The 24,852-nt window shown below is 34.5% G+C and overlaps 9 non-coding genes across 9 annotated transcripts; all 9 read left to right on the top strand.

Annotated features, from left to right (window-relative positions):
• Positions 1 to 11,626: 11,626 nt before the first annotated feature.
• On the top strand, positions 11,627 to 11,745 carry LOC149418401 (5S ribosomal RNA). Its single transcript, XR_016303087.1, has one exon. It is a non-coding gene; the product is annotated as a 5S ribosomal RNA (ribosomal RNA).
• Positions 11,746 to 12,067: 322 nt separating this feature from the next.
• LOC149418400 (5S ribosomal RNA) lies at positions 12,068 to 12,186 on the top strand. The gene has a single exon (XR_016303086.1). It is a non-coding gene; the product is annotated as a 5S ribosomal RNA (ribosomal RNA).
• A 323-nt stretch (positions 12,187 to 12,509) lies between these two features.
• Positions 12,510 to 12,628, top strand: LOC149418399 (5S ribosomal RNA). The gene has a single exon (XR_016303085.1). It is a non-coding gene; the product is annotated as a 5S ribosomal RNA (ribosomal RNA).
• An 803-nt stretch (positions 12,629 to 13,431) lies between these two features.
• On the top strand, positions 13,432 to 13,550 carry LOC149418398 (5S ribosomal RNA). The gene has a single exon (XR_016303084.1). It is a non-coding gene; the product is annotated as a 5S ribosomal RNA (ribosomal RNA).
• A 322-nt stretch (positions 13,551 to 13,872) lies between these two features.
• LOC149418397 (5S ribosomal RNA) lies at positions 13,873 to 13,991 on the top strand. Its single transcript, XR_016303083.1, has one exon. It is a non-coding gene; the product is annotated as a 5S ribosomal RNA (ribosomal RNA).
• A 323-nt stretch (positions 13,992 to 14,314) lies between these two features.
• Positions 14,315 to 14,433, top strand: LOC149418396 (5S ribosomal RNA). Its single transcript, XR_016303081.1, has one exon. It is a non-coding gene; the product is annotated as a 5S ribosomal RNA (ribosomal RNA).
• Positions 14,434 to 15,496: 1,063 nt separating this feature from the next.
• Positions 15,497 to 15,615, top strand: LOC149418395 (5S ribosomal RNA). The gene has a single exon (XR_016303080.1). It is a non-coding gene; the product is annotated as a 5S ribosomal RNA (ribosomal RNA).
• Positions 15,616 to 15,937: 322 nt separating this feature from the next.
• LOC149418394 (5S ribosomal RNA) lies at positions 15,938 to 16,056 on the top strand. Its single transcript, XR_016303079.1, has one exon. It is a non-coding gene; the product is annotated as a 5S ribosomal RNA (ribosomal RNA).
• Positions 16,057 to 16,379: 323 nt separating this feature from the next.
• Positions 16,380 to 16,498, top strand: LOC149418393 (5S ribosomal RNA). The gene has a single exon (XR_016303078.1). It is a non-coding gene; the product is annotated as a 5S ribosomal RNA (ribosomal RNA).
• Positions 16,499 to 24,852: the final 8,354 nt, after the last annotated feature.

The following is a 24,852-nucleotide window of genomic DNA, read 5'->3' as shown; positions in this document are numbered from 1 at the left end:
TAGTCCGATTCACCTTGTCTGTCGTTGGCTTGCAAAAACAATAGCGCCCTATTCCCGACTTCCAATCGAAATTGATTCCCGTAGTTCAAACACGAAATGCACCTCGCTGTGATATATACCCATACCTCCCGACCATGCCGCTATACAGGGTAATTCGACCAGAACATTGATAAAATACAACATAAGTAAAATAGTAAGGCTTTTTTATGAGAATACCGTACAGGAGTCCCAACTGCTCTCCAACCCTACGGAGCCAGCAATACTGTAGTGTTCATAATTGGGGTATTTTGTGAGGCTGCCGGTAGTGGGGAGGAGAAGAGCAAGATGGGGAAGTATCAAACACGGCTTAATCCACTTCAAGCAACCTTTCAATTCGGAATGGTGATATTTCACCTAGGCCATTCTGAGAGTATTTTACACTCTGAAACGTGCTGCAGATATGGGTAATATTTATTATAAAATGAACCAACTGTGAAGCAACACACATTAAAAAATAAAATGTACTTGCCCACTCCGAAATTCGTGAGCCTTACCCCTCGACCACCGAGGCCGCGAATAGATTTGTGTGAGGTTATGTTAAGTAAGGTTTTTTCCTCACATGTTCTGTTTTGCTACTGATTTTTTTTTTCATAGAACCAATAGTTATAATACCTACAGTCTATAAATTATAGATATTTTATTTCTTTTAAAGTAATTAAATTATTATTAACTGTAGGACAATAATAATGGTAACTCGGGCAATGCTAATAAGACAGTATATAATGTAGTAACGTAGGTAGTTCAACCTCTCTCACCTACCAACTGTCAACAAGTAAAGACTGTAATCTCTGTAATCATTATAATAAATGTATAAGCAATTATAACGAGCCTAATAGGAGCTATACAATCATCTACACTAACAGCATATTTAAATTGAACAATAATTATTACCCTGAAACAACCGTGCAATGTGAAATAATTATTACCCTGAAACAACCATGCAATGTGAAATAATTATTAATTTAAGACTTTTTCCATATATACGGGTGTTTCAGGCTTAAAATGATTGTTTTTAATAATTTGTTATCCTTTGTGATTTACATAAAAACCTTTTTTTGTGAGCATAAGTTTATCTTTTAAAAAAATAAGAAAAAAACGATTCTTCAAATGTTTTTTTTCAAATTGCTATGGTGCATTGAACATCTTTATTGAAGAGTATTTGGATAAAATTTAACATCTAAGTAATAAATTACTTCTTTATACCTAAATGTAAAATAACATAAATTATGTTATGTATCTACCTACCTACAGGTAGGTAGATACAGTCGTACTTTTTATTTATTAAAGGAAAAAGTACATATAAGTAATAAGATTTGCAATTACAATGACAATATTTAATACTACTCTTCCAGAGAAACCATTAGCTTGTGGTTGGAAGAGGAGTGTACATTATATTATTGTAGATATTACATTATGTATTTTACGCAGAATCAAGAGAAGTAGGAAAAAAAAATATATAATACATGATGTAATTAGATTGTGGAATAAAGACCATTATTATTATTATTATTTGTATTAATATGTATACTATATTTGGAGAAGAAATTGCTTTTTAAGTAGAATATTTATTACTCATATTTTTGATAATTTATCTTTAAAATATTTTTTCAAAATGCTCAAAGAATGGTTTTTGTCGTTTATGATTCTAATTCCCTCAGGGAGTTGATTGAAAAAGGTTCTTCGTTGGTATTTTTTTTTTCTGTACTTTTTCACGCAATTATCTCGTGAAAAATTTAAAAAAGTTCGAATATTGAATTTGAATGAGTTGTAGAATCAACTGTTTGGTATAAATATTAATATGAAACATATTCTCTTCGACCATAGTGGTCTTTCAAATTACAAACTTTAAATCATCTTGATGTTGTCATTTTAAACCATCAAAACGATCCCTCCACTTTTATTATTTAACCATTTCTTAACAGACTGTATCAGCAGTTATAGCTCCCAACTATCCAGCTATGAGTATGTCAGCTCTAACCTATCCAGCTATATCTGCAGCTTTAGCTCTCAACCATGCTCCGTGCTATATCCACTGCTATTGCTCCTACATGCTCCCAGTGCACCTATTGTCTAAAGTCAATATTGATCTCAGTTGAATTCGATTTCCCATCGCATCGGTGAAGGAATATATTATTTTAATCCTTTTTCAATCCGATCATCCAATGTTTGGAGTGGTGTTGGATAATAAATTAATGTGATTGCACTGAATATTAATATGACATTTTCACCTTATTTTTAAAATAAAAAAAACGTGGCTCCCTTTGGAAAGATACACAATAATACACATATTAAAAAATCAATATATACTTTTATGAAGCCTTATAAAAAAATATGAAACTGTGGCAGAAAAAAAATGCTAGTGATTCCTAAATTAATGTGATAAAAATTTATGTCGCAGAAAGCTTTTTAAATATAGAAGTTCTTTATTTTCAGATTTAAAAAAGGAAAATATTTGTTTCTCCATAAATAAGTTCCTCCCATTTCTAAATGGCAGTTAAAAGAATTTTCTTTTGACAATATTATACCTACCGGTAGGGGCTTGTCTGAATTTTTTACACAATCAGGTCCGGTTTTGAAAATGTTCAAATCAAATTTGAGTTCATTGAAATATATTTCACACAGTAAATTAGTATGGTTGATGTCTAATTAGTGAAGTTCTTGTGGATTGGGCGTATTTTTGTGCCCGTAGCAAGCTATTTTTTCTCATTTTCTGTACAGGGCGTAGGAGTTGAAGAAGTTGAAATATCGATGAATTCCAAATTAAAACTAAATGATGTTCAAGACCAACTAGAGTACAAGCCTAGGAGCGGGATCGATACATTACGAAGTCAGTGCTGTTGCTAAGTAAACTTCACTGTTTAAAATAGTATATTTAATCTGTTCATGCTTGAGGTACAACAATAACGAGTATCATCAACGATTGTAAACTTCCATTGCTCGATGGCACTGACTTGATCACGTAACACTTAAAAATTCGTCGTGACCCAAGGCCCTTAGGTACCAAATGTAATCATCCTTGATGGTGTTTATATAACGACACAATATAAAAATGCAGAGCAAAAAAATTTTGGGATAATATTCTCGTGATGCCATCCAGGAACAAAACCATAAGAAATAAATTTTATTTACAATAAAAAATGAAGATTTGCGAAAACGTTTGGCTGTGCAGTGTGCATATACCATTTAGTTATTATTTATGCAGTCGCCGTGCAGTCTTCATGGGGTCACATCCTGGCCACGATAATGTTATTTCTGGTTAATGTTCCTACTGGATAAAATTATGTTAAAATAACGTTATACTATTTGAATTTAGCTTTAAACAAACAATAAATCAAAATATGTTTTGCTTTTAATATACTGGAAACCAATTAGATATTAACTCAACTTCAGACATAATTTAAATTCGGTAAAAAATATTTGATTACGTTTCCGGATAGAATAATCCACTTAATTAATTATATCGGAAATTCATAGGGATCCAAACTTGATTGTTTTTTTTTTTGTTCAGAATTCTGGGTATTTGTTGGGATTTACGATCAATGGTGTAGCTCGCAGCGGCGGGTGACCGCTGTCAGCGGGTCCGGTGATTTATGTCTTTACGTTAAATTGAAAATAAACACATCCACCCCTGGTCCCGAATGATTGGTGGCCTAACATTTCTTGTCAGGGATCTGTATTTTGGTCCGGTTCAGAAACTAAACTAATTTCAAAATCTGTTAGTCACCTCTCGGCTGGTACCCCACAATGCTTGAAAAAGTCGTAATTACGTGCAAAGAAGGGCGATCCGTCGGATTCACAATCCGTTATTAGCAGACCGATTGCCATCTCTAATCCTTAGACGCAATGTGGGCAAGCTGAGTCCATTCTACAAGTATTTTAAAGGAAGCTGCTCTAAGGAGCTAGAAGCATTGGTCCCCGGTCAGGGCCGGTCCTGAGCCAAGCGGCGCATGACTAGTGAAATTTTGGCGCCTCTTGTCAAAACCAGTAAACACCTAGGCAGGCGATCACTGTAATCTAAATATTATCACTAACTGAGATAATATTTGGGTGATTTGTATTTTTATATAGCGCTGTTTTTTATGAAAAATAATTTCAAGGATGATGTGTTGGGATTAATAAGCTGTTAGGTATTATCAGCGCCTTGGTAATCTGGCGCCCAGATCGGACTGCTCCAATTACCCCAGCATAGAGCCGGCTCTGTTCCCGATGCACTGGTGCACGTGCCCGAAACTCGATGGACAAGAGCTAAACACCCGTACACAGTTGATGTTGTCTTCTTTAGAACGGGTCGATTTTTCGACTCGTTTTTATGTAAGTCGGCTAGTATGCGGGACGAGCTACCGGCATTTCTTTTTCTCCTCCATGTTCCAAGCCTCTTCAAGACCCGCATTAACAAATCCCTTCCCACAGCCTCTATCTTTACCCGCCTCAAAACGCTGCCCAACGGAGTGGCGACATAGTTCCCCCGCCTTTACACTGTACAGACAGGGGCGCTATAGTATGGTGTCAACTAAAAAAGAAACAAATAATTAAAAAAAGATTGCCTTCCGTGTACATTTGAATGAAAATCAATGTGGGCACTGACTTGGCCCCTTGAGGTAGTTATTCACAAAAACAGCGTTGTGCAAGTTATCCAATTAGTATTATTATTATTAGCATCTTTTGATTCTAGCCCATTTATCACGCACTGTCGCTCTTACAGAGCCCACTGTGCACAGTGTTTTGGCTTGCAGTGTAAATAAAATATTGTAAACTAGACAAATCATACTCATATGTAAATAATTTAAGCATTAAAATGAATCATCCACATAAAAAAGTTTTTTTTTAAGCTTGAGGATTTTTTTAAAACAAATCGCAAGTTGCGTCACAATACGAAGTATGTCAAAAAATACAAATAAATAGTAGTATATCTGTGTAAGGATAGAATGGCCATTTTTATGATTCCAGAGATAGCCTCATTTTTAATGTCAGTGCCATACAAATTTTTCTTAAAAAAATTATAACTCCTTCATTGAAATTTTATAGCATAGTAATGATCAGCAGAATCTATTTCTAGCCAAAAAAAATACCCTTGAAAATTCAATCTATATGTCTATGAAATGCGATTTTCAGCACACTGTGCGGCGTGGCGTTGTAAGAAAATATATGGTTTCCTCCTTCAATGTATACGATTTTCTAATAAGACGTGTTATTTTGAATAGCCCACTATTTCGGTAGATGACTTTTAAAGCTGTCATTTTTTAACATTTGACAAGCAGAAACTACGCCATTAATAAAAATGGAACAGCACACTCTTCAATAATGCAGTATAATTATTAAAATTCACTATTATTAATTATTAGAATTCCTTAGAAAAATCATCTTGAGTGAATGAGGCCCATTTCTACCTTGGTGGCTTCGTCAACAAGCAAAATTGTCGCATCTGGGGCTCGGAAAACCCAAAAATATTATTGTTGAATAGCCTCTCTTTTCTCAACGTGTGACTGTTTGGTGCGGTTTATGGTCCGGTGGAATCATTGGACCTTACTTTTTCGAAAATTAGGCTAGAGCAACAGTTACGGTGAATGGATCGAGAGATGATTAATGATTTTTTATGGCTGAAATTGGATGGTATTGATCTGGACAACGTTTAATTTCAACAAGACGGCGCTACGTGCCACACAAGCAACGAAACCATTGATCTTTTACGGGAAAAGTTTCTTTGAATGTCAAAATAACACCTCTTATTGGAAAACCCTGTATTTGCATACGGGGTTAGCAAGCAGAATGCAAGTACTTACATAGTTAGTGTTATATTACAGACACCGCAATCTGAAAATATAAGAGTAACAAGAGATAATGTAAATGACAAAAAAGGAGATCTAAAATCAAATATCTAAGTATCCAAGATTATGAACTTGCATCATCGCGTACTCAGACAGATAAACCGCTTTTGCAGAGCAGTCCTATTGAGAATGAACTCGGCGGTAAGCCAGACCGCAAGCGAGACCCGGTTTCTGCGTCCCTTAGTCGGCTTTATTGTATGATAGGACAAGTTTATGAAATGAATTGAATTGTTTTTGTGATCTGTATCTGTATATTGACCAGAAGAGAAATCAACATAAAAATAATAGCCACTTTTCTTAATGTACATAGCTTCATTCAGTTTATTAGAACTGTTTTATCCTTTCCATGATTTTATCACAATATATTTTTACACAAAGTTAAACATTAATAATAATCACTTTTTCCTCTTCCCTTCTATCTTCTGCTCTCTAAAATGTCCACAAATTAATGTGTCTTTGTCTCGTAAAGTGGGTGTCTTAATGCTGTAATGTTCGGCCAAAAAAACGGTTATAGTTTTGTAACTCAACCATTTTTACTATTTTTTCACACAGCCGTGAAAAAAAATATTTTCAATTATTGAAGACAATATAAGCAATTTCTAAACGAAAATCTTAAACAGACAAATCAGAAAAGGATACGGTAACATCTAGGACTCAAACTCAGGGCCTTGCCTTGCCAGGGCACCGCTCTACCACTGAGCTAATGGGACCCTATCCCCTTCGGTCACATTTAAATGTATCATACTTCGAATTAGAACTACCAACATTGTCTTCATTTTTTCACCGCACATTATTTACTGGCAACTATCTTTATGTATGATCGCAAGATTCAGCCCGAACTAAATGCAATCTAGACACCGTCTTTATGGATAAACCTATCTTATTTTTTTATTTTAATGTGCGACATCTATTGACTTTTCTTCAAGTCTAGGATGTAAATGTGACCGAAGGGGATAGGATCCCATTAGCTCAGTGGTAGAGCGGTACTCCGGCGAGGCAAGGGTCCTGGGTTCGAGTCCTAGATGTGACCGTATCCTTTTCTGATTTTTCTGTTTCAGATTTTCATTTAGAAATCGCTAATATTGTCTTCAATAATTAAACATTACAATTTGAGGGTTTACTCAATAAAGTTATTCCAGAAATAAATATATTTTTCTTCAAAACAAATTTAGCATAATGCCGGCGTTTTAAACAAATTAACTCATACAAAAAATCTTTATTCGTCTTGTCAAAACAGATCACCCATATCGCTAGCGCATTCGTGAAAAAAAATGACATATACGAGTATAACGCAGCGAGTTGTTTGCTATCAGAGAATACTCACAGAGCTGCGCTCGTGCATTACCAATGGCCCGGTGATAGCGCGAGATCATTCGGAAGAGCTTGGATGACCATTCCGCAAATACATTCACACCATTGCACCCGATCAGCCGTAACTAATCGTTGGATTTCCTAGGTAACGGTTCAGAGATCGAAATACAGTCAGCATTGAACTACAGCCGGTGATTAGGGGCTTAAAGCTTACCCCGCACACTCTGCACTCTGCACTGCCCATTGCCCATTGCCCAGTGCACATTCAAAGGCTGAGCATCTGCGAGCCACTGGATTCTGTGAATGCCCTTATTCTATGAGCCACTGAATTTTGCAGAAAGCTTAATGATTCAGTGGAGTTTCATTTATTTAGACACAGGTCGATTTCAATGTTTTATTTTTTTTTGTAATGGTGTTTATTTACACTATTAGAGTTAGTACGCGCATAAGCAGCTTTTTTTAACATTTTTTTGTTTTTATTAAGAAGAGATTGATGCGTGGCTATTAGTGTTCAATAATTTTTAACTTCTCAGGCTAATTTTTTTGGTTTTGGGAACAAACAGTTATTACCTGTAAAGTTAATTTGCTAGCTTTTCGTAACAGCTCACATGTTTTCACAGAAATCGTTGTGTCTCCTTTACCGTCATGGTTGGAAATAAAAATTACATAAAAACATCAAGCTTTATATTTAAATACAAAACCAAAAGTTCCGACAGCAATTCGTGAAAAAATTTAGAAACTTTATAAATAATAATTATTTATTTTGTATTAAACGACAAAAAAGTGAGGTAAAAATAATATTTATAATATATGTGTATAATAATAAAACAATTTTTTTTATAATCAGTAATTTTAGTTCAGTGTTTAGACCAAAAAACTTAAGGAGTGCAATTTAAAAAAAATTTTAAACGTATTTTATCTTTCAAAATCATTTTTTAATTTTCGTATACGTTCCGAAATATTCCATTCATTTGAATTTAATTGGGTAGCGGATACACACAAATTCTCCGACTTTCTGACAACATCTTTAAGAAATATAACGGTCAATATGCCAGAGGCCTGAATGGGTAAAATGCACCGATGCGTAGACCCAGCTTCAAAAGATTTTTTAAACCATTTATATGCTGAAAAATGAAAATTAAATTTTTAAAAAAACGTCCAATGCTTAAGTCGAAAAAAAGATTTTTTAGTTTATTCATGAATTGACATGAATAAAGTTTACCGCTTGTACTACGAGTATCGATAAAGTATTGATTGTTTTTTAAATAATAATGAAATAGCAGCACAACATTATTGTACATAACAAAAAATTAATATCATACATAAATAATAATAGGTGTTTATTTTTAAATAAAAATAAACTTACTTTTTTATGTAGTTACTTTCATAAACTGAAAAAATTAAGAATATAAAAGTTTTATGATTGTGAGATTAAACTCAAATGCAAGAATTGCCAAACTTTTTATTTTATTTTAGTAAAACAAATGTTATAAAGTTGATTACGTTACATGAATTTGATATTCTGTTAATCTAAGTTAGAGCGCTTTATCCCCGGACACCTTTGTGAACTTAATTCTTTCGACAAATTAAATCAATTATATAAATCAATTATGAACCTAAATGAAATATGGAATACGAAAAAAATGGGAGATGCCAGTGACGATTTTATAATCTCTAAATGTTACAAAAAAAGAGAGTGTAAGATATATTATTTTTTTTATTATTTTAAGTCTTAATTAAATAGTCATTAATAATAATTTACAATTAGCTGGAAAAATCCTTCGTAAGAACATTAAAGGATCGGGATTATTTTACATTTAGAGCAAAATACTAATGAAATTTAGGAAGGCAAAACCTTCTTCGTGTTAATATTTCTAATTGTCTTATGAAATTACCTTCCGGGCTCCTGCGATAAATTATTCAGCCAACAAAACGCTCCGCAAATCACCGAAACCTAATGGGCAAAATCCCAATGCCTTGTATGGATCTTTACGACCGAAATATGGTAAGTTATAACTACGCTTCATAACTTCACAGCATTATCAAGTTACCTACGCGATGGTATTTTCATTTGATCGGAAATTAAATTAAAAGACGATAAGTATCTGGAATTTTACGAGGATGTTGTTGAAGAGTGAGCCATATTCAAATATGGAAATAATGACGTGAGGCAGAAACTTTGATAAACGCTTAACACATGGATGAACTAGGGCCACTGAAAATATAAACCAATAGAAATGAGTTAAGAGCGTGTTTGTGTGCTCGATATTAGCGATTCCAAAACAAAAATTTGAAATAGATAAATCAGAAAAAATTGCCCCGGCAAGGGAAGGGTCTTGGGTTCAAGTGAAGAGTGTGACCGTATCTTTTTCTGATTTTTCTGTTTCAAATTTTTGCTAAGGAATTGCTAGTATTGTCTTCAATAATTAAATATTACAATTTAAGGTTTTACTCATTAAGTTATTACAAAAATAGTATATTTACTTTGTCTACTTTGGATACAATTGATTGTTATATCGAAATTCTTTCTTGGATAGTGTAATGTACCTACTGGTATATTGTTAATTGTGTGGAATACACAGGTCCTGCATTATGCCGGTTCAATTGAAGCAGGTAAGGCAGTCCAAGCAGTCCAGCAGTTCTCGCAGTCCAATTTCCAAGGCGCTGATAATGCCTAAATTAACACACCAACAATAAAACAAAAAGATAAGTACCAATTTGTAACTGAAAATATATTTTTCCAGGCCCAAAATGAAATACTTCATTTGCTTAATTCTTTTATACTTTGCTTTCTTCAATCGATTGCCGGAAGAAACTAGAAGCATTAATGGCAAAATCCAAACAAAATTTAAAAACAAACAAAAAAAAAACTCTTTCCACATGAATTACTCTTTAAAATTACCCATATCAACTATTTTCTTTATAAAGTATATTACTTATCTACCTTAACTACTTCCACTTATTACTCACTACAATGCGTTATACCTGCGTATTATTAACTACTTATAAATAATTACAATAGTGTACTATGCACTCCTCTACCAAACACAAGCTAACACTTCTATGGAAGAGTAGTATTCAAATCTCTTAATATGTAAGAACCCAATGTAAATACGATTTTATATGTAATTACTTTAATACTTTTAAAATAAAATATTTAGCAAAACAAATATCCGTTCTATAGAAGACAAGTAAATTTTATGTGATATTTCACAATATATTCATTTACAATAATTATATACTATACTTGCGGTACGATCCAAAGTGAAAGGTGCTCTCAGTATCGCCCTGGTGTAAACCCACCATTCAGAATTGAAACGTTGCTTGAAATGGATTCTAGATGAGTTTGGTGAGCAAATCTGACTACTCTAAATCTACCCCACCTTCCTCTACCCCATCTCCTTCTTATCTCCACTATCTTCAGCCTCACAACATTATCCAATCGGGGATTCCATAGTCTTACTTGATTTCAGGCGATTGGGAGAAGTTTGGACTCTTTTGCGGTTTCATAAAAAAAAAAAATATATATAAAATAATTTCGATATATCGAAATTATTTTATAAATATATATATTTTTTTATGAAACCGCAAAAGAGTCCAAACTTCTCCCAATCGCCTGAAATATATATATATATTATATATAAATAAAAAAAAATATATATATATATATACATTTTTTTTTTTTTTATGAAACCGCAAAAGAGTCCATACTTCTCCCAATCGCCTATATATATGTGGCTAAAACCACAGTTTGAAAATGACCTTGAAAGCCGAAACAGCTGTAACAATAACAAAAACCAAAAAATACTTGCAGAATTCAATAATTATATTATTAAATTTGATTTCAATTAAATAAATAAATGAAGTTCTATGAATTAAACACAAAAACAATAAAAAAAATGGGTGTGTCAAGCCTACGCAAGACAGAAGTGAAACTTCTAGTATTCTTCTCTCTCTCTCTTTTCATTTCATTCTCTCTTTTTTTCTGTCTATTGACATATTTATAAGTAGCATGTGATAAAAAAAATTAAAAGTTATAAAAAAAGAAGAAAAAAAATTAGTTAAAGCGGGGATCGAACCTCGGTTCTTCACGACCACAGTCGTGCGCTCTGCCTGTAGACAGCGAAAATGAGTTAGGAGAGTGAGTTAAACTAGGTATATAATATTAGCTAGGCTCCTATAGCGAAATGATCCCGTTTTTTCGTCACGGTCATGAGTCGGTTTTACTCCGGTCCTCGAAATTGCATGACGCGCGTAAAGAAGTTTCACTTCAAAAAATTCCTGCAAAGTTATGGATGTAATTACGATCTTTTTCAAGCGCGTATGTAATGATTATTTTTATCAACGTCGCATACACCTTGCTAATGTTTTCAGTATTATTAGGGCTTTTTTATACTAATTTTCATATATTTATTGGCAGGTAGAGTAGAAATTAATATTGTTTAGCGTTTGCCAACGACCATACCATGTTGAACACACCGGTTCTCGTCCGATCACCGAAGTTAAGCAACATTGGGCGCGGTCAGTACTTGGATGGGTGACCGCTTGGGAACACCGCGTGCCGTTGGCCCATTTTTTATGGTAATTTCATGTTTTTTTTATTTTTTTATCGTTACTATCATTAATAATATCATAAAATTCTTTAACTTTTCAAGTATGCTACAGGCCTAAAATATTACTTAGTGGATTGATATTATGGTCAACCATTGAAAAAAAAAATTCCTGCAAAGTTATGGATGTAATTACGATCTTTTTCAAGCGCGTATGTAATGATTATTTTTATCAACGTCGCACACACCTTGCTAATGTTTTCAGTATTATTAGGGCTTTTTTATACTAATTTTCATATATTTATTGGCAGGTAGAATAGAAATTAATATTGTTTAGCGTTTGCCAACGACCATACCATGTTGAACACACCGGTTCTCGTCCGATCACCGAAGTTAAGCAACATTGGGCGCGGTCAGTACTTGGATGGGTGACCGCTTGGGAACACCGCGTGCCGTTGGCCCATTTTTTATGGTAATTTCATGTTTTTTTTTATTTTTTTATCGTTACTATCATTAATAATATCATAAAATTCTTTAACTTTTCAAGTATGCTACAGGCCTAAAATATTACTTAGTGGATTGATATTATGGTCAACCATTGAAAAAAAAAATTCCTGCAAAGTTATGGATGTAATTACGATCTTTTTCAAGCGCGTATGTAATGATTATTTTTATCAACGTCGCACACACCTTGCTAATGTTTTCAGTATTATTAGGGCTTTTTTATACTAATTTTCATATATTTATTGGCAGGTAGAATAGAAATTAATATTGTTTAGCGTTTGCCAACGACCATACCATGTTGAACACACCGGTTCTCGTCCGATCACCGAAGTTAAGCAACATTGGGCGCGGTCAGTACTTGGATGGGTGACCGCTTGGGAACACCGCGTGCCGTTGGCCCATTTTTTATGGTAATTTTATGTTTTTTTTTTATTTTTTTATCGTTAACATCATAAAAAATTTTATATCATTCTTTAACTTTTCAAGTATGCTACAGGCCTAAAATATTACTTAGTGGATTGATATTATGGTCAACCATTGAAAAAAAAAAAGGCGTTAAAAACAAAAAAATAATGTGCGATGGCCGAGAATCGAACTCGGATCAACTGCTTGGAAAGCAACTACGCTGACCATTACACCACCAACGCCAGTTGTCGAGATGAGCTAAGAAGCATTTATATTTTACTTCAAAACTTTGACTAGATCAAATGAACTTTAATCGGTCCCGCATTTTCGTTTCGGTCATGAGTTGGTTTTACTCCGGTACTCGAAATTGCATGACGCGGGTAAAGAAGTTTCACTTCAAAAATTAGTTAAAGCGGGGATCGAACCTCGGTTCTTCACGACCACAGTCGTGCGCTCTGCCTGTAGACAGCGAAAATGAGTTAGGAGAGTGAGTTAAACTAGGTATATAATATTAGCTAGGCTCCTATAGCGAAATGATCCCGTTTTTTCGTCACGGTCATGAGTCGGTTTTACTCCGGTCCTCGAAATTGCATGACGCGCGTAAAGAAGTTTCACTTCAAAAAATTCCTGCAAAGTTATGGATGTAATTACGATCTTTTTCAAGCGCGTATGTAATGATTATTTTTATCAACGTCGCATACACCTTGCTAATGTTTTCAGTATTATTAGGGCTTTTTTATACTAATTTTCATATATTTATTGGCAGGTAGAGTAGAAATTAATATTGTTTAGCGTTTGCCAACGACCATACCATGTTGAACACACCGGTTCTCGTCCGATCACCGAAGTTAAGCAACATTGGGCGCGGTCAGTACTTGGATGGGTGACCGCTTGGGAACACCGCGTGCCGTTGGCCCATTTTTTATGGTAATTTCATGTTTTTTTTATTTTTTTATCGTTACTATCATTAATAATATCATAAAATTCTTTAACTTTTCAAGTATGCTACAGGCCTAAAATATTACTTAGTGGATTGATATTATGGTCAACCATTGAAAAAAAAAATTCCTGCAAAGTTATGGATGTAATTACGATCTTTTTCAAGCGCGTATGTAATGATTATTTTTATCAACGTCGCACACACCTTGCTAATGTTTTCAGTATTATTAGGGCTTTTTTATACTAATTTTCATATATTTATTGGCAGGTAGAATAGAAATTAATATTGTTTAGCGTTTGCCAACGACCATACCATGTTGAACACACCGGTTCTCGTCCGATCACCGAAGTTAAGCAACATTGGGCGCGGTCAGTACTTGGATGGGTGACCGCTTGGGAACACCGCGTGCCGTTGGCCCATTTTTTATGGTAATTTCATGTTTTTTTTTATTTTTTTATCGTTACTATCATTAATAATATCATAAAATTCTTTAACTTTTCAAGTATGCTACAGGCCTAAAATATTACTTAGTGGATTGATATTATGGTCAACCATTGAAAAAAAAAATTCCTGCAAAGTTATGGATGTAATTACGATCTTTTTCAAGCGCGTATGTAATGATTATTTTTATCAACGTCGCACACACCTTGCTAATGTTTTCAGTATTATTAGGGCTTTTTTATACTAATTTTCATATATTTATTGGCAGGTAGAATAGAAATTAATATTGTTTAGCGTTTGCCAACGACCATACCATGTTGAACACACCGGTTCTCGTCCGATCACCGAAGTTAAGCAACATTGGGCGCGGTCAGTACTTGGATGGGTGACCGCTTGGGAACACCGCGTGCCGTTGGCCCATTTTTTATGGTAATTTTATGTTTTTTTTTTATTTTTTTATCGTTAACATCATAAAAAATTTTATATCATTCTTTAACTTTTCAAGTATGCTACAGGCCTAAAATATTACTTAGTGGATTGATATTATGGTCAACCATTGAAAAAAAAAAAGGCGTTAAAAACAAAAAAATAATGTGCGATGGCCGAGAATCGAACTCGGATCAACTGCTTGGAAAGCAACTACGCTGACCATTACACCACCAACGCCAGTTGTCGAGATGAGCTAAGAAGCATTTATATTTTACTTCAAAACTTTGACTAGATCAAATGAACTTTAATCGGTCCCGCATTTTCGTTTCGGTCATGAGTTGGTTTTACTCCGGTACTCGAAATTGCATGACGCGGGTAAAGAAGTTTCACTTCAAAAAAAAGGCGTTAAAAACAAAAAAATAATGTGCGATGGCCGAGAATCGAACTCGGATCAACTGCTTGGAAAGCAACTACGCTGACCATTACACCACCAACGCCAGTTGTCGAGATGAGCTAAGAAGCATTTATATTTTACTTCAAAACTTTGACTAGATCAAATGAACTTTAATCGGTCCCGCATTTTCGTTTCGGTCATGAGTTGGTTTTACTCCGGTACTCGAAATTGCATGACGCGGGTAAAGAAGTTTCACTTCAAAAATTAGTTAAAGCGGGGATCGAACCTCGGTTCTTCACGACCACAGTCGTGCGCTCTGCCTGTAGACAGCGAAAATGAGTTAGGAGAGTGAGTTAAACTAGGTATATAATATTAGCTAGGCTCCTATAGCGAAATGATCCCGTTTTTTCGTCACGGTCATGAGTCGGTTTTACTCCGGTCCTCGAAATTGCATGACGCGCGTAAAGAAGTTTCACTTCAAAAAATTCCTGCAAAGTTATGGATGTAATTACGATCTTTTTCAAGCGCGTATGTAATGATTATTTTTATCAACGTCGCATACACCTTGCTAATGTTTTCAGTATTATTAGGGCTTTTTTATACTAATTTTCATATATTTATTGGCAGGTAGAGTAGAAATTAATATTGTTTAGCGTTTGCCAACGACCATACCATGTTGAACACACCGGTTCTCGTCCGATCACCGAAGTTAAGCAACATTGGGCGCGGTCAGTACTTGGATGGGTGACCGCTTGGGAACACCGCGTGCCGTTGGCCCATTTTTTATGGTAATTTCATGTTTTTTTTATTTTTTTATCGTTACTATCATTAATAATATCATAAAATTCTTTAACTTTTCAAGTATGCTACAGGCCTAAAATATTACTTAGTGGATTGATATTATGGTCAACCATTGAAAAAAAAAATTCCTGCAAAGTTATGGATGTAATTACGATCTTTTTCAAGCGCGTATGTAATGATTATTTTTATCAACGTCGCACACACCTTGCTAATGTTTTCAGTATTATTAGGGCTTTTTTATACTAATTTTCATATATTTATTGGCAGGTAGAATAGAAATTAATATTGTTTAGCGTTTGCCAACGACCATACCATGTTGAACACACCGGTTCTCGTCCGATCACCGAAGTTAAGCAACATTGGGCGCGGTCAGTACTTGGATGGGTGACCGCTTGGGAACACCGCGTGCCGTTGGCCCATTTTTTATGGTAATTTCATGTTTTTTTTTATTTTTTTATCGTTACTATCATTAATAATATCATAAAATTCTTTAACTTTTCAAGTATGCTACAGGCCTAAAATATTACTTAGTGGATTGATATTATGGTCAACCATTGAAAAAAAAAATTCCTGCAAAGTTATGGATGTAATTACGATCTTTTTCAAGCGCGTATGTAATGATTATTTTTATCAACGTCGCACACACCTTGCTAATGTTTTCAGTATTATTAGGGCTTTTTTATACTAATTTTCATATATTTATTGGCAGGTAGAATAGAAATTAATATTGTTTAGCGTTTGCCAACGACCATACCATGTTGAACACACCGGTTCTCGTCCGATCACCGAAGTTAAGCAACATTGGGCGCGGTCAGTACTTGGATGGGTGACCGCTTGGGAACACCGCGTGCCGTTGGCCCATTTTTTATGGTAATTTTATGTTTTTTTTTTATTTTTTTATCGTTAACATCATAAAAAATTTTATATCATTCTTTAACTTTTCAAGTATGCTACAGGCCTAAAATATTACTTAGTGGATTGATATTATGGTCAACCATTGAAAAAAAAAAAGGCGTTAAAAACAAAAAAATAATGTGCGATGGCCGAGAATCGAACTCGGATCAACTGCTTGGAAAGCAACTACGCTGACCATTACACCACCAACGCCAGTTGTCGAGATGAGCTAAGAAGCATTTATATTTTACTTCAAAACTTTGACTAGATCAAATGAACTTTAATCGGTCCCGCATTTTCGTTTCGGTCATGAGTTGGTTTTACTCCGGTACTCGAAATTGCATGACGCGGGTAAAGAAGTTTCACTTCAAAAATTTAAAAAATACACACTTATAGGGATCGTCTATTCAGTGGTAGGATCTACTCCCAGCGTCTGTCTACAAAATAATCCAAAAATCAGTGTTTCAACCATCCAAAGAATTTGCCTGCGGAGATGGCTATTGTAAAACGGGAATACATAAGCTTACAAAACTTGACAGATTTCCAATTTTGAAGCCTGATTGAAATCCACCCATAAAATTGTTTAAAAACGGACTGATGAAAACATTTTATGATAACGTGTATAGTACGTGTATGTGGAATTTGAAAGTTAAAAATTTGGTCCCAAATTTAGCCTTTTTTATATTTTCCTTAAAAAAGAAAAGTAACAATTTGTATTACCATTTCTCATGTTTATATCAGCGGTTGCATAGCAGGTGGATGCACAAATAATAATGTACAATGTGAATAAACATCTGTGCACAAATGTTGTAACCCGAGAGTTCACGATATGTGACCAACACTATCTGTTACCCTATAGCAAATACCAAGGTGCAATAGTTTCAGTTTGATTTATTTGAAAACACTTGTGTAGGAGAGTTGGTGGCGGTCAAGGTGGAATGCTGGGGTTTTTCAGCCAGTCGATGGCTTCGGGAGTCACTTGGTTTAGCACATATAAGTGAATGGTATATTCTTTCACGGGTGCCCTGTAGTTTGTATTTGACCACATTCGCGTGGTAAGTTATTTTGGTTTTTTCCGCATCATTTACATACAGCGACCGTGAATGCACCGAGTGCAGTTTAGTTAGGTCAGTAGCAGTTTAATAGTTGGTTCAACAAGTTCCAAAGTCCGAGGTTATATAGTAGTTGGGTCCACAGGGTGCAAGCTCTGAGATCGCTATGACTCTTTATCTTCAGAAGAGTAGTGAGTAGACATTCGCCTTCAAAGGGGGTCAAAATGGGTTTCCTGAAAAGGAGGCGGCTAGCCAGGAGATGTAAATTTGACAACAATAATTATGTGCTTGATTTTTTGTCAATTATACTCTTTTACCGTTATCAGATAATAGCCTAACCTAAAAATTTACATTCGCGATCGCCCGACGCTACGAGCAGATAACCTAATCAATCAACATGACCACGTGGATTTTGCGTGTCACATGCGCCAGCAACTAACATAATTATGCGGAGTGGGCATAATTCGGCAATTGATTTCACGTTAATAACTTCACCACTTAATCACTTAATTTTGGTTAGCAAAATATTGAAAAACATAAAAATATCAAATTAGATCATAGCTGTTTGGATTTGATAAGTGAAATCAAATCTATATTCTCTGATAGATAATAATTAGGAATAGTTGAGAGGCGTCGGGCAAACGCGGCTCCGCGCGTACTTTGCATTATCTGCATCACCTAGGTAGGTTGTAGAATAATCGCATTCATAATTGAATTTCAACTTAATCTCCTATTTGCATTGAATTCCGGATTTGAATAGGGTACAACCATTGAACACATATTTCACAGAAATGTGATCTAGTTCGATCTGAAAGAAAACTGATATCGCCAAATTATGTAAGCCCTCTCGATTCTTAGGTCCAAGAGAAGCAATTATTAAAGTGATTTCTGTTCAAGAAAGAATTCTAATTTTTTAAATGGTTTAATCAATTTTATAAATTAAGTAAAGATTGAGCTCATTTAGGACACAAGGTCGTCCACAACATACGTTTACAGTTTATCTCATCAGTGAGTACAACAAAATATCACTTTAATGATTCCCAGTTCGCTGTTTATCATAGTATTAAATGTTTTGACGAATCAGTTTGTGGTTTTATTGTGGACTGTAATCAATATTTGACATTTACTATTGGAGTATCTGTGGTTAACAGTTAGTATTGGAGAAGGTTTCATACTTACTCTTGGTCTTTTCGATCGATATTATGGCCTTGAGGGATACTGCTAGTTATCACTGCACAAGATTCCGTAATAAACTCGAATAAAACGCGCTGAAGGGACATGTTCATTACACCGGTTTTCTTAACATTCTGTGTAATGTATAAATAAATGACAAGGACAGGTAATTGAGTAATAGTAAAATGGGTGGAGGAATGCAGGAACATATTATGTTAAATGGAGATGCATAATATAGTTGCGTCAACATCAACAAATCTACAAAATAACGAAAAAATCCAATTTCACCGATTTTAAATTTCAATAGAATCTCTATTTTTTGCTCGTTCCCAAAATATTTAGATTCATAAATTCAGTTTTACCTTCAAAATGTATTGCTTCGAAACATTGTTTTGACAGGTTGAAACAAAGCTCCGCTGTTCTGATTTCATAACAATGTCGGGCCAACAAAACAATAATATTCAACCTGCGATTTTTCAATGAAAGACTGAAATACACCTCCCTTGTATGTGCCCAGATTAATGTCGAAAATAAGATATTGTTGAATCACCATTTTATATATCTTAAAATTGACCTATTATTAATTATTTAAATTATTAACGATAAGGGAATGGAATGTCAAACTTTTCATTCTGTCCTGCCAAGTATGTACTCCTCACTGATATGACCTGACACAAGTAAATAATTTACTTAATGGAGCGGTTAGTGGCTCAGTTGATAAATGCATGTGGTTCGCACCTAGGCGTCATGCACTCAATTCTCTTAGCTCCGAAGTCCTTCATAATTGCACAAGCAACATTCCGCTTATAACAATCGCATTAGAAGTTCTTAAAATATTATGAAGTTATTCGTAACACGGAAATATTTTTCTTTCTTTCAATCAAATTAAATTAATAAACATGGTGACTGGAAACTAGTGATACAAGCAGGATACTGTTGAATGGACATTTCCACAAAGGTAAATCACGTGGAGTTGATATTATGGTACAACTTTTGGATATCAAATAAATCGAACCCAAAGTTGAATTTTTTATGTCACATTTGAAAAAAATCCCACGCTAGGGTGTTCCTAATAGCTGTTTATTGTATTTTTAAAAAAATTAACCCTTTAGTTGCTCAAATGAAGGAAATACTAAAAAAAATAGTCATTCTCAAAAGTCAAAACAAAGAAAAGATTTTTGAGTTCTTGCTGTGATGTGGATTCCCCTGTTCTCGCTTTTACAATAAATTTCAAGGACATCACTGACTACTAACATTTTCCAAACATTTTTTTTATATGTGACGGTGGGACTATGGCATCCCTCTTTTTTATGTGAAACCGCACAAGAGTTCAACCTAAGACCTATTTAGTTCTGATCTCAAAAAATGGTTAATGCCATGGCAAGCAACGTTTCAATTCTGAGCGGTGAACTTTCACCAGGGCGGAACTGAGATTTTATAAGAATATTATTGTGATAATGTTAATTTATTGTGATTTCGAGAATTTTCACAAGTTATTATTTCAGAAACCAGGGTATCGATTCTCCAATACAGGTCGCTTTCAATCGCCGTCGAAAGTACATACATTGCTCGAAGTTCTTATTCTTGAGTCTTGTTGAAGGTACATGCTTGCATAATATGCTAAACGTCAATTCACTCGAACAACGAGTGGGTCGAACCATTCGTTGTTCGAGTGTCGAGAATCGAGGCTCAGCTATCACGCACATGCGTTCATTCCTCCGTTACTGCTGAAAAACAAACATACCTTCTTCAAACGTCGACATTTTTACTAACAATATATCTTCATTTAAAAAAAAAATCTTTTTTTATCTCATTATACTCCCGTTTTAGATTTCCAAACCTCATTTTAGTTAAATTACTTTGTATTTTATATAATATTTTCTACTTAATGAAGACATCCATAGTCAAGGGTTTCGACTAGGAATCCGGAGGTTTTGGGTTCAATCCTGGCATGCACCAGGAAATTTTATTTAATTCATCCTTTGTATTGTTTCACAATCAATTCATAGTGTAAAAGATAATCTCACAATCACACAGTGATATCACCATTCAGAATTGAAGCGTTTTTTGAAGTGGCTTCATGTTTATTCTATGTTTTTGCAGTTGGGACTCTTGTGCGGTACTTAATACGGTACATAAAATATAAAAATCCCACCTCGAAAACTCTCTCAAGAGAAGACTATTCATTCAGCCGATAGTCCAATTTTTAGGTCTAATAATTGTTCAAACCCACGTCACTTTTAACTTTGTCATAAAATCAATCAATTTGCCCAATCGCGAATTCATGAGAATTGAGCGGTTAAATTTAACGAAAAATGTTAGTACGGATAGTAAACACAAGCCACTAAATTTTACTTTTCTTTTTCTAAGAGAAAGAAAGACATCCCCGGTATTATGGATAACCTGGCAATATTTGAAAATCTCCTACTACCACCACAGTAAGCAGAAATGTTGTTTTTTTGTGATTGAGAACTTAGCCAGCCGAGGAATTGAACACATTACACCTGGGTGGGATCTAAACTCAGCCACCGACCGGTCGATTCTTGATCATTTTTCTGCTAGTAGTTCCGTGAACAGTAGACTTGGCATATATTAGTTTAGTCGCAAGAAAATTCACCTTTTGACAAACCAATTTTTGGATAACCAATACCTCTGCCATAGGTCACCCCATGTGGTTTGCTACTTTTGGCTATCTCGACCCATCACCTTGCACTGCAGTGCAAGAGATGCATTCATACCTCCGTCACTCCTGCACACACTGATCACCAGATTTTTACCCATCCCTCATAACTCTTTTCATCTATTTCCTTCTCTTAAAGAGACCCTCCATACAACATCACCAAAGAGAACATTGGACTTTGGGGAATTTAATTTCTTCGGGACCTCTTGTGTGGAGCTATTGTAAAAAAAAAGTCCATGGGTTCTGTCGGAATAAAAAGGTACTATTAAACACGAGTATCATCTTGACAGGATTGACCGGACTAGGAACAGACGAAATGCAATGTGGTTTATTCGAAACGGATCTTCAAGTCTATTATTGTAGTCTATACAATTATTCTATGACTAACCGTCTGTTTGTTTCCGTCAGATTAAATCAAGCCATTTCGAAGATGGAAGTCTTGTGAATACAGTACGAGTGCTTGTAAAGAACATCGTTTCGCTAGTTTATAAGAATCTAAGCTTCAATATACATTAAAATAACAGTAATGTGGTGTTATTGCGGCTGACAGCCGGAAGTGTGGATCTGCCATAAGAACCGTTCCTCAATTTATCGAAAAACAAAACCACTTCGTCGAAATGAACAATCGCAAAAGCCCGTTTAATGTAATTAGAGTAATTAGTTTCTCTTTTCAAATAGTGCCAGTAAAAACTCAGGTGGTTTATAAGGGATTAAATAATGTATTATTTGAGAACTATAACATCTAAGCTACGTGAAAATTAATACTTTATATATTTTCAGATCAAATTAACTTAACGTATCTCATTTTGATTTTGAAACTGCTAATTTTATTATGAAGTCAAATTGAAGAACCAAAATACGCAATCATGGTGATCACTGAGTTCCAAAGTGTAAAAACTCAAAAATCATTCTTATTACATAATGAGAAAACAAGATTTTTCGCAGGGTTAATCTACTACGATAGATTTCATTTTATTGAATTTAAATTAAATTTTAGAATTTAAGAAATACATATTTTCATTCTTAATATATATTGTGAACATAATTCATTATTTTGTAATGATCTTCTAGTTGTTATAGTTTGTATTTAGTGTGTGGTGTTGATTTGTAATTGTTATATTATGAAACTGGTAAATCTTTAAAATAAGTTTGATTCTATTGAAGACCACTGTCACTCTAAAAAATGTCCACAGATTACCGCTTGTTATACTTTGCAACTTGTAGATATCAGTATTCTAAGCATTTTCCCATACTTAACTCAAAACTGCAAATTAATAGATGTCACACTTTGGAACTGAGGTATCTATGTATTGTGAAGAAAAAATATATATTACAGTCTTTCTTAAGTTATAAAGATACACATTTCTTGTGAAAACAAAACAGGAACATTTTTAATTTTGACCGAGTGGAGAAAAGGTAGATGATAAAATGAACACACAAAACCGCGTATTTCGACTGTTGCACTATTTGGAAATTCATAATTCCTGCAACTCCGTTGAAAACTTTATATGAAATTCACTGGACGGTCTCGTTCCCGACGCTTTTTAATGAGATAAGTGTAAAGTAAAATAAATATTTACATCATCCACACCAAGTTTGAAATTGTATTTCATAAAAATATATTTCTTTAAAGAGTTCACAATCTCAGCTGAATTTATTTATTACGTGAGTTAGTACTTGTAACTCTCATGTCAGATAGGAGTTATAAACACGTGAGTGGGTATTATTGTACGTTTTTTTAATATTAGACTGACAATGACACCATTTGAGTAATCTAACGTCAAAGTTTCCAACTTTTAAAGGATAAACATAAAACTCCAGTACTCGGAATATCAAATATAGAGTTTGATTAAGAGTCAGTTTATATAGCTCCTGGGAAGCTGCCTTAAGGATGGCATAGACGCCTGCTCCAGGTTCCAAGGAACATATCTGTGGTGTTATGGAAAAGGGAGATGAGTCAGTAAAATTGCGAAATGGAGTTAAATATGCCAGAAGAATCCTAATTTTTTTCTCTACACGGAAAAGAGAGATGAGTCCGCTCAAAAAATTAGTTTCCGAGTTATTAGCCGTTGTCATACAGAGACGAGTCATATTTTAAATAAATTAACACGCACTTGGAGATAACTCAAGTTGTCTCTGTATAACGAAACATATATTTTTAAATATTGACACGGAAAACAGAGTTAACTTTAATAATCGCTGTTTTCTGTGTTATCTGTGGTTCATTCTGTGCTTTATGGTTACATGACGCCGCGGCTTGTTACTTTTGACAGTTGTTGTTTCTCAGTTTGCTTGGCGATTTGAATCATTCTTTCGGTCGTATTATCATTTTCTGTTGTTTATTATATATTTATATTTGGTGCCGTGTGTTTTGAGGAGTTTTAAAGATGTTTAGTAAGCGAACGAGGTCAATAATAGCGCTTTCTAATGCAAATTCATCGCATGGTAAGATCTTTTATATTATTTCTTCATGTTCTGTTGTGGTATTATGTTTGTATTAGATTCATCTCACTAAATTATTGACTAATTTATGAAATCCTATTAAATTTCAGGCACACATTCCTTGCCTCGTTCACATTCATACAATGTCTCATACATGCTCTTCTATTATTCTGACTCTTGACATGGCCTGACTCAAGTATCTGATTCACTTGGTCGTGCCATGTATTTCTTAAAGCTATAGTATATAAAGCTGTATATATTATAAATACTGATTTTATTTTATAGGTCCGTCTTCCAGTTATCCTCTCCAAGACTTACAGACGATAGTTCCAGATTATTCAAGTGATTTTAGCAACAGTGATATGGATGAAAGCTATAAACCCCCCAGTTCCAGTAATTCCAGCTACGATGGACCCAGTCCCTTCAACAATGCACTCCTTGGTGAAGCAACTACTGAAACTGAAGACACGCACCCTGGAAACCGAGGAAAATCTCTTTATTTATTAAGGAAAGAGATTAAAGAAAAACGTAATCGAGGTCTAAAATACAAATCTAAAACTGGGAAATTGGTCAAGGGTCAAGAAACGGAACGCTTAAGTGCTTGCCGTAAAAAATGCACGGATAAAGTGTCTTTTGAATATCAAAGTATATTATTTAACTGGGCACTAGGAACCTTCGACAAAAGAATGACGTTTATCTCATCCCTCATCACCGATGAGCCTAAGAAAACTATGCGGGTTAGAAATGTACCACCGAAGAAGAGGGAAATTAATCATAAATATCATATACGAGTTAAGGGGGCCATTATCGAAATGTGCAAAGGTTGCTTCAAAAAGATTTTTTGTGAAACAAACAAATTCATATGTACCGTCATTAAAAAGAGATGTAAATCTGTTTCTGGGCTCCCGGTTTCTGACAAACGGGGAAGCAGTGTGCCTTCTACCAAGATATCGGATGACCGCATTCATCAAA

This window comes from Hesperophylax consimilis, chromosome 13 (assembly GCF_061612785.1).
Source record: "Hesperophylax consimilis isolate HC1 chromosome 13, BYU_Hcon_1.0, whole genome shotgun sequence".
Classification (NCBI taxonomy): Eukaryota; Metazoa; Arthropoda; class Insecta; order Trichoptera; family Limnephilidae; genus Hesperophylax; species Hesperophylax consimilis.
The sequence above is the reverse complement of the archived record's forward strand: the minus strand, read 5'-3'. Positions and strand labels throughout refer to the sequence as shown.